The 17,662-nt window shown below is 33.1% G+C and overlaps 1 long non-coding RNA gene across 1 annotated transcript in view; it reads left to right on the plus strand.

Moving 5' to 3' along the window:
* Positions 1-10,287: 10,287 nt before the first annotated feature.
* The window catches only part of LOC119640712, a 115,081-nt gene continuing 107,706 nt past the window's right edge, over positions 10,288-17,662 (plus strand). Inside the window, exon 1 of the long non-coding RNA XR_005247734.1 lies at positions 10,288-11,078. This is a non-coding gene — a long non-coding RNA (uncharacterized LOC119640712). The remainder of the gene's footprint in view (positions 11,079-17,662) is intronic.

Here is a 17,662-nt window from a genome sequence, read left to right on the forward strand (position 1 = left end):
AAATGTACGTCCGGAGCATAGGGATGTAAGATCTTTTTATCAGCAAATTGGACAAAATCTGTAACTACACGATCGATGATATCTTAAAGAAGGAACCTTTTCACCAATAGAAAATTGTCCACGATGTGGTTTTATGTATGATTTACAGTTTTGTCTGAACGTGTTGCGAAACCAAGACATCGTATATATATGTTTTTGTTAAAATTTCATATAGGGTGAAAGCACAAAAATAAAAAGTGAAAACATTATAGCGAGCCCGGTCCATACTACTTCGCTTAATAAAGTTATTCACAAAAAATGATTTTTCAAAATATAAAAATGTGATCCTATCTGGAGCCAACATATGTCGGCGAAGTAAATTTCATCAGAATATCTCCAATCAATTTGCTAGTTGAGCACAAAAAATCAAGCCGGACAGACTAGCGTAGATCGACTACGAATCACTTTGTGTTGTAATAAAAGTTGGGCTTATCTCAATTCTTTGTGGATATTGAATATCCGCGCGAACTTAATATACTCTTGTACCATAGGTGGTGAAAGCGTGTAAAAAACTTGGTACTTTTTCATCCGGTTTGTTGTGGACTAAAGCTTCGTGCAACATAACATTTTATTTTCATCTAATCAGTTGAACTGTTGTTGCTAAACATTTTCTTTGTTTTAAAATTATCTACTTTAACAGGTAGTCGTTGTTGAATATTACCAATAATCTTATCTATGTTGAAGTGTATCTTGTATCCGATTAAAGAGCAGTGTTGCAAACGTTCGTTTTCATTTCAAAGTAGATGCGCTTTTCAGATGCTTTGTTTCCATAACAAACTTGTTTAGAAACATTTAGTTGATCTAAACTTCAACGTTCTATTTGGGATTGCATTATCGTCATCTGCTTGTTTTGTTACTTTGAGGGAGAATAAAGAAAATTACAAAAGAAAAGAAATGAAAAAAAAAAAAGAAAAGAAAGACAATATGATAACAACCATATCAAGTATTGAGTACAAGAGTATAAATGTTGTTTATCTAGCTCGATGTTGTTTAATATTTATTGAATAGCTAGCAAACGTGCTATGTCAGTCCATCAACAATAACAACAATAAGTACAGCAATAACCAGGCACAACCAGTCATCAACATTAACATTAACAGCAACGTTTACCAGAAGCATATAAAAACAAGTTTTTCGAAGTAGTTTTCGTTGAGACAGCGTCACTGATGGACGTATTTCGGGAGATTTGACTAACGTACAGAAATGCAGATAAACATACGGACGACAGTTTAGTTGCTCTGTTTGTTTTCTTATTTTCTTACAAAAAGGTGGCATTTTAAGAAAGATTCACAAAATCTTTTAAAAAAAATTTGTTAAAATATTCGAAAAAAAGAAAAGAAAAAAAAAAAAATGCTAAAATATTAAAAATTCTCTTTAATAATCTATCCAAGTGCAATATATGTAAAAAAAATAGAGATTAATGATATTAGTTTTACAAGAATTCTTACAAAAATTTTTAAAAGCCTTCAAGGAGATCTCTAAACAAATGTTTTTTAAATTAAGAATCTTCTAAACGTAATTGTGTCTGCATGCATTTATATGTATATATATTTACATATATATATATATGTGTGTGTGTGTGTGTGCTTAAAGATTATCTATGTATTAGTGAATCTAAACAAGTTTAAAAGCAAACAATGCAAGTTTGTTGAAAATAATATACGTACATAAAAGCCATAAAAGCCATACAACAGAAAACAAAAAAAAAAAAAAATATGTAAAGCGTGTCTAGTGTTAAATTAATAAAAAAAAGCAATCACAATTTTGTTGATTCATCAGAAAAAAAAGAAACGCACATCTTTTTACAATAGGCAAAGCAAACATAATAAGAATATCTATAAAAATTTTTATAAATTTCTAAAAAAGCATTCACGTTGGCTTAAAACAAATCGGCTTCTTTCGCTAAGGAACGAAAAGAAACTCGCATCACTTATCGTCACGAAAACCTGTCTGCTTTTTTTTTTTTTTTTTTTTTTTTTTTTTTTTTGCAAAGGCCGCCTTTTTTTGCTTGAATGCGGGATTTTCTTTTTTAGAGGTAATTTTTGCAATTCTAAGAAATTTGTAATGGAATGTAAGGAATTTTCGGGACATATTTACCTATCGTGTTAAGCATTTATTGGCATTGTCGCTGCGAGAGAAAGCCTTCATGTCTTCCATTTACTGTACTTACAAGTGCTCATATAACATACTTCCTTTCGAATCATCCCCTTTCCGTGCCACCTGTATATGTACGATTAATTTTTTATTTAAGTAACTGTTGAAATAGATTTTTAATCAAACTCGTTTCAAAAAAAAAAAAAAACAAAAAAAAAAACGCTTTATTGAGCCTAACAAGGAAGCTGAACGTGCGCTAATTGCAGTTACCGTTGAAGGTGTGTGTCTGCAACACCTAGAATACGCATCGGCGAATTCACTAATCATTTATTTTTTTTGACAAGTTCGATTGGCAACACAGTCTTAGCCAAGGCTGTCTGGCTGCCTGTTTGTCAAAATGAATGCTGTTATGAATTAAAAGTTTCCATTAATTTAAAAGAAAAATTTATTTATTTTTAATCCTTATTCTCTTTACATTTGTTAGAGGTAAAGAGAAAGAAATTCATGCAAATCGTCTTATAAGATCGGTTTTAAATCAATAAAAATATTTACCTAGTGTCGCTAGTGCAACGACTTTTCCCTTTTGTTGTTACCTTACAATTTTCGGGATTCAGCAATGCTAAGTTCATTACACTTTGCATATTTTAGTTTATGCGATGCCTTTGCATGTTATGACTTGTTGTTTGTTTAGTTAAAAGGGCTTATAAAAGCCTAGAGCTGCCAGATAAGTGAATTGAGGGTTGTTGTATTCACAATTATCTCGAGTTTGCAAAGCATTTTATGCTATTTCCAATATTATATATACATACCGTTGAGGTGATTATCATGGAGAAGCGGAAAGGATCTATCAGTAATTAGCATCCCTTTTCACTGCGATCGAATTTGTGAAAGTCTGCAAACTTGGGATACAGGAACTGTATTAGTCTTACCAACAACTTCTGCCCGTTTGTCCTTTAAAATGATTTTTATAATGGCCGCGGTGATCAAAGTCGTAGGAGATAGACCCATATATTGACTTATATTACAAGCGGGTACTTGATTTCTAAAAAAAAAAAGAAAAACAATTGATGTTTTAGGCTGTCCTCGCTTTGACCACAAGGGGTAGCATGATATTCCACGAATTCCAGCACTGTGTGTCTTGCCTATCAAACACGATTGGTAACGCCTTATTTCACTCAATTTGCGTGAGATTTTCGACGAGGTTTGCTGCATAAATTCAAGCTAAACCCTTAGCGACATATATGTACTATCTTGCAGTTTTGAAAAAATAACCATCTCTTACGTTGATCCTTATGCGTTCCCCTTCGTTCATTATCCAAACTGTCCAAGATTTAAAAGAGTTCTCTTACATATGGTAATAGTTAAATATTTTCGATCTTATATAATATTTTTTTAGCAAGAGTGTTCGGAGAGTTCTTAAAAACGCGCTTAAGCGCAGCGTGGTAGATATGGGCTATTACCAATAATCTGGCATCCATCTGCTATAATCATTTAAATTTCACTCTCCAATCTTATTAATATGGGAATTTTATGAAGTTAATATGCCGGAAATAGGTGGCAGTGCGTATAAGCGTCCCGTTACGAAAAGTGATTTCCGATAAAAGATTTCAATAGCCCAACACGATCTTCCTGGGGCTGAAATGTTTGGAGTAAACTAAAACCACTTTGCAGAAATAATAAAATAAGAAGGCAACGAAACAGTAACAAAAATGATCAAGTGATCGATATCGAGATCAAGGCAAATATGATCACTTTCCTCTTTTACATGTACATTCGTTATTTCGAAAGTAACGGCCACTACGTCCTTCCCTCTGTCCATGATTGGAATTTTCAAGGTCGCACATAGCAGTATAGAAAATTAAATTTTATAATTTATACTTTTATATTCATGAAGTTGGCACATATTGTATCGAGCCCTGCATGCTGGGTGTTCGAAATTCGCTTTGAAACGGACTTCGTTTTTTTATATCTTTTTTTTTTTTTTTTATTTTTTTCTCAAGTAAGTAGTTGTCATTAATCATTTGCATTGCGAATCTTTTGTGTTATTTTCTTAGCTTTATATTCGGTTTTGCGCGCCTCAAACATTTTGCCATAAATACGCATAAATCAGAATTATTATATGTATGTGTGTATATTATGTATGTAAGATAATAGGAATTTTTGACATTTGGTTTTTTTTTTTCATACCAATGATTTATGTGACTTAATGAATGAGCGTTTTAAGATTTTTATTTCCTCAACTTGGAATTTGCATACGCAGGTGTACTCAGTTTGTTACACGGTTTGAAAATGTTCGTATCACTCCAGCGTATGACTTCATTTCAAGAGATTTTTCTCGTTGAACATGACCTAAATTATGGCCTTTTTCTCTGGTTAAATGATTTATACGCAAACACGATAAACCCTTTGTCTGAAATTCCAATAAAAAATGCTTTAAGCTATGGAACGCAATTGTTAGCGTTAAGCTGCAAGTAGATGAGCCTTTCCTCGATCAGCAATAACCATGTACCCAACAGAGTTTTGTACAATGAGTCGAAAGCTAGGAACAAGTCTTATTGAACTTCTGCATGCCTATGCAAGATCCAAAACTACTTTATATAGATAAATCTTTTCATGCATTTGGGCATAAGTTTGCGATTATCAAATAGCTATTGTAAGCAGTAGGTGCTTTTACGCATAGCTTAAAAACATTTCTTACTGTACATTGAACTATCAAGCATGAGATCATAGGGATCCGAAGTTCTTTGGCACCTTAAAACAAACTTTAGTTTGATTACACCAACCCACCGGTTCTGGACATCGAAAATGCGTTTAGTTGTTATTTATTTCCACTAAAATTCGTAATTAGATATCAAGAAGTTACTTATCTCACTCAGTTATTACAATTGTAGTTTACTGAGCATGTTTTCCTAGAGTCTTTTTCGAGAACGCAACAAAAAAGAAAGCTTGTATGCACTGTGTGTGGCTGCCTTGTATCGTTTCTTATATCTTTGCGGTAGGTAGAAAGTATCCTGTGCCCAATATGCCGGATTCTAAAGCAATACTTAAATTGCCTTCTTGCACTTTATCTCTAGTGCATTGGTTTCTTCTTATCTATATATATATATATATATATTTTTTTTTTTTGGAAGAAGTAGTAAGGTTAAGTCCTTTGCAAACGATAGGGTAAACGTGGATAAGTTTGAACGCATCGAGTGACAAATATGCGCTTTAAAGTTTTGTTTGTTGTATGTGTTTTTTCACCGAAAAAGCGGTTTGAAGAAAGACCTTTAAATTGGGATTTATTCAGTCGATATTTGTCTCTAATTTAGATGATGTTTTTACAGCATGCGTTGTAATTCTCCAAAACATTTAAAATGAAGTGGCAATGTACTTTTGGCGCTAAGAGTGATAAGAGTGAGTGGGCGAGGGCACAAAAAATACCCGAAATGGCAAATAAAGACTTTCCTGTTCATTCTTCTGATACTCGAACTGAGAGCATTAGGAAAATGAGCGTTTCGTGCGTCATTCTCGAAAGTTTTATGTAAGGTTTTGCATAAGTGTGACGCACAAATCTCCTATCGGATTATTTAAGGAGATCGCTACCTCTTGCTTCCGTATTCACAAAGATATAAAATTGACCTGATGATTTGCTTCTATGAAATCAGTAACAGTTGAAAAACAATTTATTGTGACTGCCATAGCTTCATTTCGTCTTACTTCACATATCGGAGAAGTCTTTCAGGTCTCCTTCGAGGAACGTTTTATAAATATATGTAGGGTCTTTGTATATTTAAAACAAGATTCCCGAAGCGTGGAACAATTTAATTTAAGATGCGTTCATGTTAAACTCGCCGCCCTATCAAATACGACAAATCTAACTTACGTTTAGCTACGAAGTTTATAAAATATTTATATTTTACTATAGTTTTCATAGAATCTGAAGCTGTTTGCAAAAAGAAAAACAAAAAAGATAGCAAAGGTTTTTATCTTTGCCTGCCTTTCTTAGAAGAGAGTTGTGCTGCCTGTTTTTATTCATCAAAGAAGTTTATAACTAACGTTTTTCTTTTTCAAGTAACCGCAGTGTCTTAACGTTTATTGTAAAGTACTGTTTAAATGAATTGTCGAAAATTAAAAACAAAATAAAAAAAAAAAAAAAACAAAGAAAAAAGGTATTATAGAGAAATGTTATTAAAGTTACAAGTTTTTCCTGCACAGCAAGGATCATTGCTCTCCACAGTTTCAAGTCTTGTAATGCCTTTTTTTTTTTGGTGTAACAACAAACAATGTTTGTAGTTTTTTCAAAAAGAGGAGGAAAAAAAAAAAAGATAAAAAGAAAATTAAAATGAAAACTTCCTGTTAGTGTTAAAAAAGCACTCTAGTGGCTTTTCTTAATGTATTCGTGCGCTTGTGAAATTACATATAAGAATAGTTCGGTATGTGTTTGTGTGAGAAAAGTTCTTTTCTTTGTTGAATATGCGGTACAAGAAAATATGTGGAGTACTTTTGTTGAAATAACTGGTTTTGTGGGTTTTTACTTTTGATTTTATTGAGATTTTTAACATGCCTCCACTTACATACATACATATATTTTTGTTTGTGTTTGCATGTGTGCAAAAGGAATGAAAAAAAAGGAGCAACATTGCTTTAAATATTGTTTCAACAACTTTTACAAATGTTGCATGTAATGCATTTTATGTGGTTTCTAAAGTAATAAAAATTTTTATAGTCTGTACTACTAGCGGTGCTTAGCAGTGCAAACCCATATATATATATATATATATATATATACAAAATTTGTTTACAATCATGAAAAGGAGCGAACAAATTCAAAAAATAAATTCCAAGGTGGCCTAAGTCTGTCTGTCTTTTGAGTTATCTTAAAAAGAAAAGAAAAATACAACTATGTGCAAGTAAGATAAGAGAATATCTTAATAAAGTTTGTTACAAAAGATCTCGCTCGTAGTTTTAAAGTATAGAAAACTATGCAAGATTTGATCAATATATCAATATTCGTGAATCCATCAAAATTTGTCTCTCTTTCTGTCTTCCCAGATATGGGAAGGAAGTTGAAGGACATGAGTGCACATTAGCGTATGATGAGAAAAAGTTCTCAGAGTGAGATAAGTGCTTAAAAGTGATCTATTTCACCATCGTTCTCCTCTTTCTTTCTCTCCTTTTAGGATTTATTACTGAAGGAAAGTGAATGCTTGCGATTTATTTCAAATAATATTTTGATTTTATACTTGAACATATTTTGCTAGTCGTGTGGGAAGATCTCTCTCAGCCCTTTCCTGAGGGAGGGTCATTATCGCACAAGCAAACTTTTGCATGTCTCTGAGGTTTACTATTTCGCGACTTTAGGTTTTTCGCGGGAACCGATGTATTGGAGTGGTGGGCAAGTCTTGTCGCATATTAAATAAAAAATTTGAATTTCAAGGTGGAGTCTTTTAGTTATTGGTTAGATGTACATTAGTCTCCCACATGGACTGCAACATATCATCATCGACGATCTTATTTAAGAATGAAATCACCGGAACAAAATTTGCAAAGCAGCGTTGATAGGTCCGAGCACTTAATTGTTTTACTCTTCTAAACTCGCTCTCCCCCTACTTTCACTTACTTTTACTTACTTATCCCCGCTTGACTGCCGGCTAGCCTACCTTTTTATATAGCTTCTACGCCAGAACTTATTCATCATTGGCAGTGAGATATGAAATACGTATACATGCTATTATGTGACATGCATGCTTATGATTTCACGTTTTTACCCTACTCTTCCAGATAGCGTAACTTTTACCTCCAATTCCTAGAAGACCTAGTCATTATTTAGGGAATCTTACATTTTTAATGTTGCAACGCTTCTTGTCGTCTTGTCCCTTCGAATATTACGATTCTACTGTCCTGACTCGACTCCCTTTGCTTGCCGCAAACAACTTGCGTACATACCCTTTTACCAGCAATTTATCAATAACGAATTTCGTTGTGACATTTTCGCCCTAATCTCATTTCACAAGCCCTTGGTGTCAGCCAACAGTTTCGTCGAAAGGGTAAAGCATCCGCAAATGGGTTTTTCTACAAAGTAGGCGTGTGATTTTCGTAACAGTGTTAATGTAAATATATGCACTTAAAGTCATTGCAATCTTTTCTAGATCTACATATACATACTTATACAATAACTAACAAGCAGAGTACAATTGTACCGGAGTTTAAGTAGAGTTCTATACTATAAGCGAATTGTATTATATTCTATCGAAATCGAGCAACTTGTTATTTTCCCTCCTTCACTGTCTTTCTCCTTTTCGCAGTGTCGAGTAGAGACAAGGTTCCATTATAGTTAATCATTATTTCTATTTTTAGACACTTAAGCGACACCTTAGTTAATTATGTGATTTTCTTTCGCTTCGGAAGCGGTCTGTGCATTGTTAAAAGGGTGTTAAATTGTGATTATTTTTCAAAACTACCGAACTGCATAAAGTCTTATTTTTTGTTTTGTGGGGCTTACGTTGTTTTTATTTTTATTTTACCTTTTACCTTTTATAATTTAAAATAAGTAAGTAAATAAGTAACCTGAATGAAATGGGTTAAATCAATAGCATCGTCATCGTCGTCATCATCTCTTGGCTTTCATGAAATCTTCTCGTTTTCTTTTGCGGTTTGTTTTACGCTATGCATAAAAAAGAAAAACAAAACCGGATTTTTTATAGATTGTCAGTTGAGGTTTCCAGCCATACCGTCATCGTTGTACTTATAAAGAGATGCTATAAGCTTGGTGGTCACTGCTTATTCCGCTTCTTGAGTTTCTTTCGTTTTCAATCAATTCGTTTGTTGTTGTTCTTGTTATTGTTAGAATTTAATTTTAAATTCTCTATAGATTTCCATTGCAATTTATAAAAGTTGTGGCCGGAAAAAAAAAAGATAAAAATGTAAAAAGATCACGAGATGTTTTTCCTTTTCTTCTTCCTTTTTCAACTCTATCATCAAAAAATCAAACAAATCACGTTTATTTATAAGCCACACGTACTTTTTACTACATAAGTATGTGTAAAAGTTGTTCAAAGCATCAACTAAACATGCTACTCTTATATATATATACATAAACACATGCACATAATTTTCTGTTACACGCACCTTTATTTGTAAATCATGTTTCGCGATCTGACTTTCTGGCCTCCAAGTTTGTTACATTACATTACCACGCTTGTAAAGATTTTTATTGACTATAGCCGCGCGTATGTATTTATTTGTGCGTTCGTTACCTTGTTGCTATGTTCTTAATGTTGTTGTTTTTGTTCTTGCTGTTGCTGCTTTTTTTTTTTTTTTATTATTGTTATTATTATTGCCATTAAAGAGGTCCATGGCCTTATTTACCCAGATTTTTATAAAGAGCCACTTGTGTTTTTTTTTTTTTTTGTTCTCGTTGGTTGATTGCTTTTTTTAAAACTTTTGTTATATTATTTATGTTGAACTTTAATTAAATTGTATTGTTATTATTTTTTTTTGTTTTTTGCAACATTAATTGAAAATATTCTGAAATTTTCCTTTTTATATTTTATAAATATTTTTAATGGTTGCGAAAACAAAATAAGTTATTCAAAGCTCTAGGCGGGTTAGATTTAGAATTTTTGCTTGAGTGTTCCTACGGTCCTGACAGTTATTTTTAAGCTAATTTTGAATTTTCTACAGATTAATACACTACTCACTCCTTAGCTCATTTATATAATTAGCAAACAGCAAAACATGAGAAGATTTAATATATTAAGAGCTTGCTTATATTCCATGTGGTATTTTGTATAGAAACACGGAGACCCCTGCTACTGTTCTCCTCACGTAGTCAGGGAAGTAAGCGGCAGAAAACCAATCATAAGAAGATTTTGCAAAATATGGCGATCAGTGTACTTGATCTGCTGGCGTAATCTTTCTACAATAAATTTAACGCAAAGGGCTTCCAATTTTTAACATGCTTAACTAGAAAATTTAATCTTTCAATATGCTGCGCTTATGTATAGTGCTTCTAAAAGTTATTGTTCCGCCTGATTGATGCAATCATCAAAACCGACTTTAACGGGAGAGCAAATAACGGTCGGATGACCCAGGTTCATTACTTTCGTTCAATTATCGAAATTGTTAAAGTAGTCCTTAGAAGTAGTGAAAGTTATAAGAAGATGTCGGGTCCACACTTCTATTATGTATTCGAGTCTTTGATTGACTTGTGAAATCACGGAACATAATACCCGAGATTCGCTGTTTTGGTGAAACCATTATCTCGGTCAATTTTCAAAATTACTTAAGCAAAATTTAAAAAGAGGGGAAATTGTACGCTACTTCTGTGTAATCGGAACCCTAGTTGACTGAAGAAATCACTAAAACGGTGATTAAAAAAGGGAGCAAATAACAAGAAGATTCTGGCGTTTGAAAATTTTGTGTCATTAGCATACGGTCTTGTTCAGCTTATTACAGTGCTTCTTAAGAGTGCTAATATTATCTTTTTTAGCATGGAAACGAACTTTTGGTTCATCCACGAAATCATGATTAAAACGTGATTACGGTTTTTGGTGTTCCCATGTCCAACTTGGCTTGGATGGGGTATTGCAGGCGCACTACCATCACGCCTGATGCAACGTGAACATGCGTAAATGTTAAGATATGTCGACAATCGTTACGATGTTCATCGCAAATAATTTTCAAGACTAATGCTTACCTTTACATGGAAGTCAACTGTATCCAAAGACGAATTGTTCTTCCAATGCAATCTTCAGCTATTCAAAGCATCTCCTTCAAGTTACCTTTAAACTTTTCCGGCATTAGGTAATCATCAACGCATATAAAAATCGTTCCAGTTTCCTACTTGGATTGACTTTGTACTCACAGTACAAAAAACTGCTACGTGCATGAATACATCGTTCGAAGTAAGATATTCAGTTATTGTATAGAATTGGGGAGAAAGAATAGCAATAATAATAATTGTAAGTAATAATTCATTCATTCAATTCAATAATTCATTAACGACTAAATCATCGGTTTTACCCTTTGTGTAACTTTCAAGAGCATCTTGTATGCAATGTTTTCATTGAATTTTAATAATAAAAATTTTATTATTGAAAACATTCTGTTTTTTAAACCTTTTATTTAGTTAATTAAAACCGTAATAGTGGCATTCACTGATTGCTTAACAAGAACTTGTAATATTGTGAATAGCAAATCTTTTGAGGAAGTATTTAAAGTGCAAAAGAGGAACGCTTTACCATTTCATTGTATATATGTATATGTAAGTGTATGTGTGTATATGTACACGTATTTATATATGTATGCAGCTATCTTGGCGTACATATACGTTTATCTATGTAAGTATATGTATTTCTACCGTTTACTTCTAACAAGTGTAGAAATTAATTCGGACCGATTTTCGCAAAGGATGGCTCTACTATCTCCCCGAGGATTTCTTCATGTAAAACTTCTCTAACGGTATTATCTTCAACCTTCAAGCGTCGAAGTTATTCCAAGGAAATGGGCGAGACGTAAATACTTTGGAGCTTCGAATAGGTCGGGATTCATGCCACGAGAAACAAAAAGCGACAAATGCTCGAAGCGTTATATTATTTACTTGATTCGGACGTTAGCGCTATTGAGTGTTTTTGTGTGATGAACAATGGCTAGTTTACGATATGCAAATAACCATATGAGACCAACCATCAGTGTCTATACTAATGGCGATGTAATTTTGAAGAGGTCAATGCTTTATAAGGTCCTTCAACCGGACAAGATCATTACAGAGTGGGTTTTCAGCATGAGCCCTCTTGGCCTCTTATTGCAAAATTCCCCCCAAAACGTTAGCACCGGCGAATTGAAATATAAAATATATATGCATATATGTGTATGTCTATATGAGTATATATATATATATATATATATATACCAAATACAAATATCTATCAATGGATATTATTTATTCGTGCGTATATCCGGGCGATTATCTCCTCACTTAATCTTCACCGCGACTGTATTCCCAAAGCATTCGTTGTATATTAGCCGGTTGCACCTTCATTTGCTTACCCGATTGTCTATTTCAATGTGTAATTATCGCTTTGTATGTCAAATCATCTCAATTATGCGTATGTCTGTTGAATTCTCTGTCGTTTGCCTAATTATTTGTCAAAACATCGATTCATTTAACCTCCATCGTCTTTTTGGCTCATCTATATATTATAGATATCGATAATATATATATATATATATATATATAAAGGCTTGATGGGTTCTTTAAGCTTTTGTCCTCTTTCCCTCCATTATCCGGCTGCTATCCACGTATAGAGTCAATTTATTGTGGTTTCCAAAGTAAAAAAAAAGGGTAAAATACAATTTTAAAATTTCGTGGATATACTCTCAGCTCGCTTTGTGAAATCGATCTCGCAATTGGATTAAATTCCCCTGTAATCACATCCATATATAACAAAGCAATACATTTATAACAATGTCTGCTAACTGTTTCTACCGAAAATATTATTCTTTTTCAAATCTAAAAGACATCTCATGGCACCGGCTTTCAATTCGCAGTGAATGTTCTTAATTTATACATATATATATATTTTAATATCTGTGTTTATATTATGTTATTTTATTTCTTTCATTTGTAAATATTTCCAATACGTGATTGCTAATAATTTTTCCAATCTTTTATTTATTTAATCGATTCGCTTTATTTCTGTTATTGAATTTTCAGTTTTTACACACATCAGCGGGCATATTAAATTTATCAAGCACCTTAAAAAGCATTTGATGATGAAATAATTCGTGATCAAAGTGAATATCGGAATCCGGAGATTATCTGTTCGACTGTCCGTTTTAAAACACGATACGATTACACGATTCTCATCCCTTCATCTTAAAATCACATTCGCGGTGTTAAGTAAATAGTAGGTAGTAACCCTTAAAAGTTGTGGATTTCTTAACGTGCCTTGTACAGGTTACTTGAGGGTTTAGTCCAATAAAGTTTTCTTATCATTTCAAGAAATAATTAAAAAAACGAAACTTTGCAATGAATTTGCTGTAAGTATCAAATGATTCGCCCTTAGCCGAGTATAATTTCTTTCTTCTTTTTTTATACCCATCACCGAAGCACGAATTGTCTGTTCATTTTGTCAAAATGTTTCCAACGTAAAGTATATTTATTCTTTATAAGCACCTGAATGAATTTAAAAATGCCTGTCTGTCCGTCTGCCCGTCTATGTAATGCCTCCTGGCCGCAAAAATGGAGCTATCAACTTCAAATTTAGTAAAAATATTTAAACATACATTCTATGTGCTATGCCGTAGTATCTGTAGAAGACTCGGAAAAATTGGCCATGCCTATCCAATATCATAGTGTATCAAAATTAAATTTTTTGCAGTACCTTTATAACGCGCAGAAACACGCTTCAAAAACCTCTACACACCCACGCATTTCTGTCCGTTCATCTGCACAACTGTGTAGGATCTGTGGTAAACGTTCTCCCGTTCACAACACTGAAGAGATAGCATAAAAATTTGCAAAATAATTTAAAAACGATCCAAGCCAAGGTTAAGTTACACGCCTGCAACATTGACACGCCTATGCTACAAAAACTGTGAACACCTTTTCTCTCCGCATTTTTTGCTTGTGGATCATAAAGTGTAACGTATACACCATATGAGTTTCCATTTTCATTCTGAGAGTCGAAAAAATCAACCGCGTCCGCCCAATATAAAGAGATGAGGAAAATATAGTTGTTTTCTTTTTTTTAAGGTCACGGTGGTGGGTATAAAAAATTCGATCATAACCGAATATAGTTTTCTCACTTGCAGTCTTTTTATTATTTTGCGTTCGATTTTTTACAAAGAAGAATTTTATTGCTTTTTACTTTTTTGAAATGAAATGCTTTTTCACATGTTTTGGTCTGTTGTTTATAGCAGCATTAACCGATTACATGTAATTTTGGATATATATATATACGTGTGTATATAAAATACACATTGAATATGATATTATATCACAAGTGTCTCTATATATCGTTGTACATATGTAGATATGTGAATATAAAAAACTATTTTACGAGTAAAATGCATAAGTAAGTACGAGTACGAGTACGAGATTTCAAAAAGGGGAATTTTTGCGTTATGATTATTGTAATTTTATTTAATACAAGTCATGATGAGTAGAAAATGATCAAAATTAATTTTATGAACAAAATTGATGATTAAAAAAAATCAAAATGATATTAAGCATTATTAGATTATGTGAAATTAATTCCTTATATAAGAGACCTTTGATCGTAATTTTGCGTATCTCGTTTTATGGGGTAAGTTATGGGCAAAGAAAACTGCATTTCCCCAAAAAGCCAATTTTATAGATTTTTATTTTTCCTCATCTTATAAAAACCTTCTTCTTATGTATACCTTACACCACTTATGTATAGGCCGCATTAAAGTTGTGCGGATATATCTAACATCTACGAGCAGTTGAGACGGACTCACATTTTATTAATTTAGAAAGTAATTCTGAATGGATCTAAGCTTGTCTGTCCGCCTATTCGTTTTCTTACATTGTGCGACTCCGACAGGTCGCAAACACAAACGCTATTGAAAACGGCTTGGCTCGGTCCACTTTTCGCCGTATGTTGCAATGTCGTTATATGGAAAAAGATTAAAATTTTCAAAATCTTCCAATAAACTCGCAAAACAATATTACTTTGACATTTATTAATATGAAAAATTTTGTTCGCCTGGGCGAATTTTAGAATCCTCTCTCAAATAACCCTTCCTAAAAAACTAAATCTTTATATGCTAAAAAGCTATAATATTCAATATTTTATGGCGAAATTAATTATATAATAGTAAATTGATAAAGAAGTCCACCTTATCGAATTTGGACCACGTATATCTATTTTTTGAATATCACTGCGTATAAGTATTCTCCATTAAATGCCAAAAATGACTAATTATACCCGACACCATTTGTGGTGCAGGGTGCATTAAGTTAGTACGGTATGTAACACGCAGAAGGGCTTAAGATAGGCTTACCTTTCATTACACTGATCGATTCAAAATTATAATTTGATGTCTGTCAACGTAAATTTGTGTTCAAACTGCAGCTCGCAATTTTTGAGTTATTTCAATGAAATTTGGTACAGTGACGTGTGTTGATCCAAGGACGAACGCTATTGAAAATGGTTTGGATCGGTCCACTTTTTGGCCCGCTCACCATATAACGCCCTATTTTGAAATGTTCTTATATGGAAGAAAATGCAATTTTCAAAAGTTCCCAGCAAAAGTGGCTAAGTAGTAGTACTTTGGCACTCTAAATTGGTGTGGAAATTTTCGAACACGTCCTCGTGTAACGAAAACTAAAGTTCACTTTGTCAAAAAGTATGATCTTCAATGCTTCATGAAGAAAATTATATCATAATAGTAATTTAACATGAAAAAATTAAGTATGCCAAATTTGGACCTTCTCGGCCTATTTTTTGGATCCTATCCTAATAAGGATTTTCACAAAAATTGACCCTTTGTAGATCAGAAAGGTTTACCTTTTAATATTTGATGATGAAAATTGACGCATAATAATGATGCCTTACAATTAAGAACTCTGCAAAATTTGGACCATCTAGGCCTATTTTTGTGTCCTGCCCCAGTATTAAACTTGTACTACGTTAGGTTGCGTTTTGCGCCCGCTCCCCCATAAATACGCACTTGAATAGTTTGCATTTATGTAGCAACAAGACGTAATTTTTGTGTTCAAGAATACAAGTAAGAATTGTAAACGACAATGTGGTGTAAGGTATTTAATAGTCCGCCTTGCCCGACTGTAATGTTGCCACCTGTTTTCAAAGCTTTCTGACGAAAATTTGCTCAAAATAGTAATTTGAGCCTATTTTTTGGACCACACTCTATCTAGGATATCTTATGATTAGTAAACTTTTCAGAAAAAGGCTTAATTTTTAATATTTTATGATAAAAATTGATCCATAGCAGCAATTTAGAAAAGAACGAAGGGTAGGGATTTTGGACCACGTAGGTCTGTTCATTAGATTTCAACAAATTAAAGGGTTGCCATGAAAAGCAAGTTTTCCTAATTTCTTACAATGGAATCGGAAGAATAAACTATTTATGAAGCAAATCAAGTTTGCTGAATTTGGATCACGTTAAGTGATGTTTCTGGCATCCTCCAATATGCGGGCTTCCTTGAAAAGCATGCCTTCGCATGAAAATAATGTGTAACTTTTGATGTATTATTACCAAAAGGCTAAATGCTTGTACTAAGCGAAGTGGTGCAGGGTGTTTGAGGTCGCCCTCGGCCGATTATAACGTTCTTACTTCTTTTAATGTTTAATGGTCTTGGCTGATTATAACATTTTAACTAGTTTGCCGAATCGATTGCAGCCTGTTTGCATCTATGAAATCGGTTTTTGTATTCAATCTATTGCAAGATAACAATATTAGCGATATTTTGAAAAAATTGCGATCCGCTTACGTTTTATGCCCATTTTCTACGTAATGGCGAATTTTGAAAATTGGACAATTTATCTCGGCAAAAATTGATGGAAAAAGTGTTTTAGAAAATCGTACAAATTTATTATACATTTATTTATTATGTAAAATGAAAAAGAGTTTATAAAAATAAATCAAATGCTCTTTATCAGGCATTCATCTAAAGTTTCACATAATTATCTGAAAATGAAATTTTTGAAGATTGCAGGAGAAAATCGATCACTAACACGAAAACATTGCGGTCCTTAAAGCATGACGAGTGTCAATGATTCACCGCAAATATAATTTTATTTTTTTTTGCTTAGAAGAACATAGAAGGCTATTCAACTTACATTGGGATAGCATTACTTTTTATATTTTGAATGAGAATGTTGTTGAGTATTCACTCTTCATTTAAAAACTTTAAATAGTGTTATTTTTTTTTTCTTACTAAAATAAATCCTTAAAAATTCCTAAAGAAACTAAAAGAAAAAATCAAAACTTAAAAATTTCAAGCATTCCATCGCACCCATAAAGCTGCTGTGCAAAGAACGTTTGTAACAGGTAAGAGAAGTGTGCTCACTCTAAAACGAATCTTGGATACACGATACATTTCTCGAATAATTTTTCATGGCATTATGTGGCGTATGAGCTACAAGTGAATAAGTAATATTGTGCATGTCTGAACCCAGGAGATGCAAGCACAAGTAGTTTCCATAAATTTAATCGTTCCCTAATTGTTTACGAGTGCCGCTTTAAATAAAATTTCCCACAAAGCTGAGATCCGTCAGCTATGTAATATAATTTATTTTGATATTGGTTCAGGCAAAGTTGTTCTTGTACATTTGGTTTGTTGAGGTAATTTTTGTTCTCAAGCTGCTACGCATATGAATAGTTTTTATTAGATTTCCACGGCGACTATGATTGGTCCAAAACGCTGAAAATAACGCGTGTTCGATGAGAAGATGACGCGAGATGACGAAACGAAAGATGACCACAGACCAGGAAAGTTTGTATAATGTGCTTCCACCTGGCGCTCGGAAGGTTAATCATCCCCCGGATTCGATAA

This window comes from Glossina fuscipes, unplaced genomic scaffold (assembly GCF_014805625.2).
Source record: "Glossina fuscipes isolate IAEA_lab_2018 unplaced genomic scaffold, Yale_Gfus_2 126, whole genome shotgun sequence".
Taxonomy (NCBI): domain Eukaryota; kingdom Metazoa; phylum Arthropoda; class Insecta; order Diptera; family Glossinidae; genus Glossina; species Glossina fuscipes.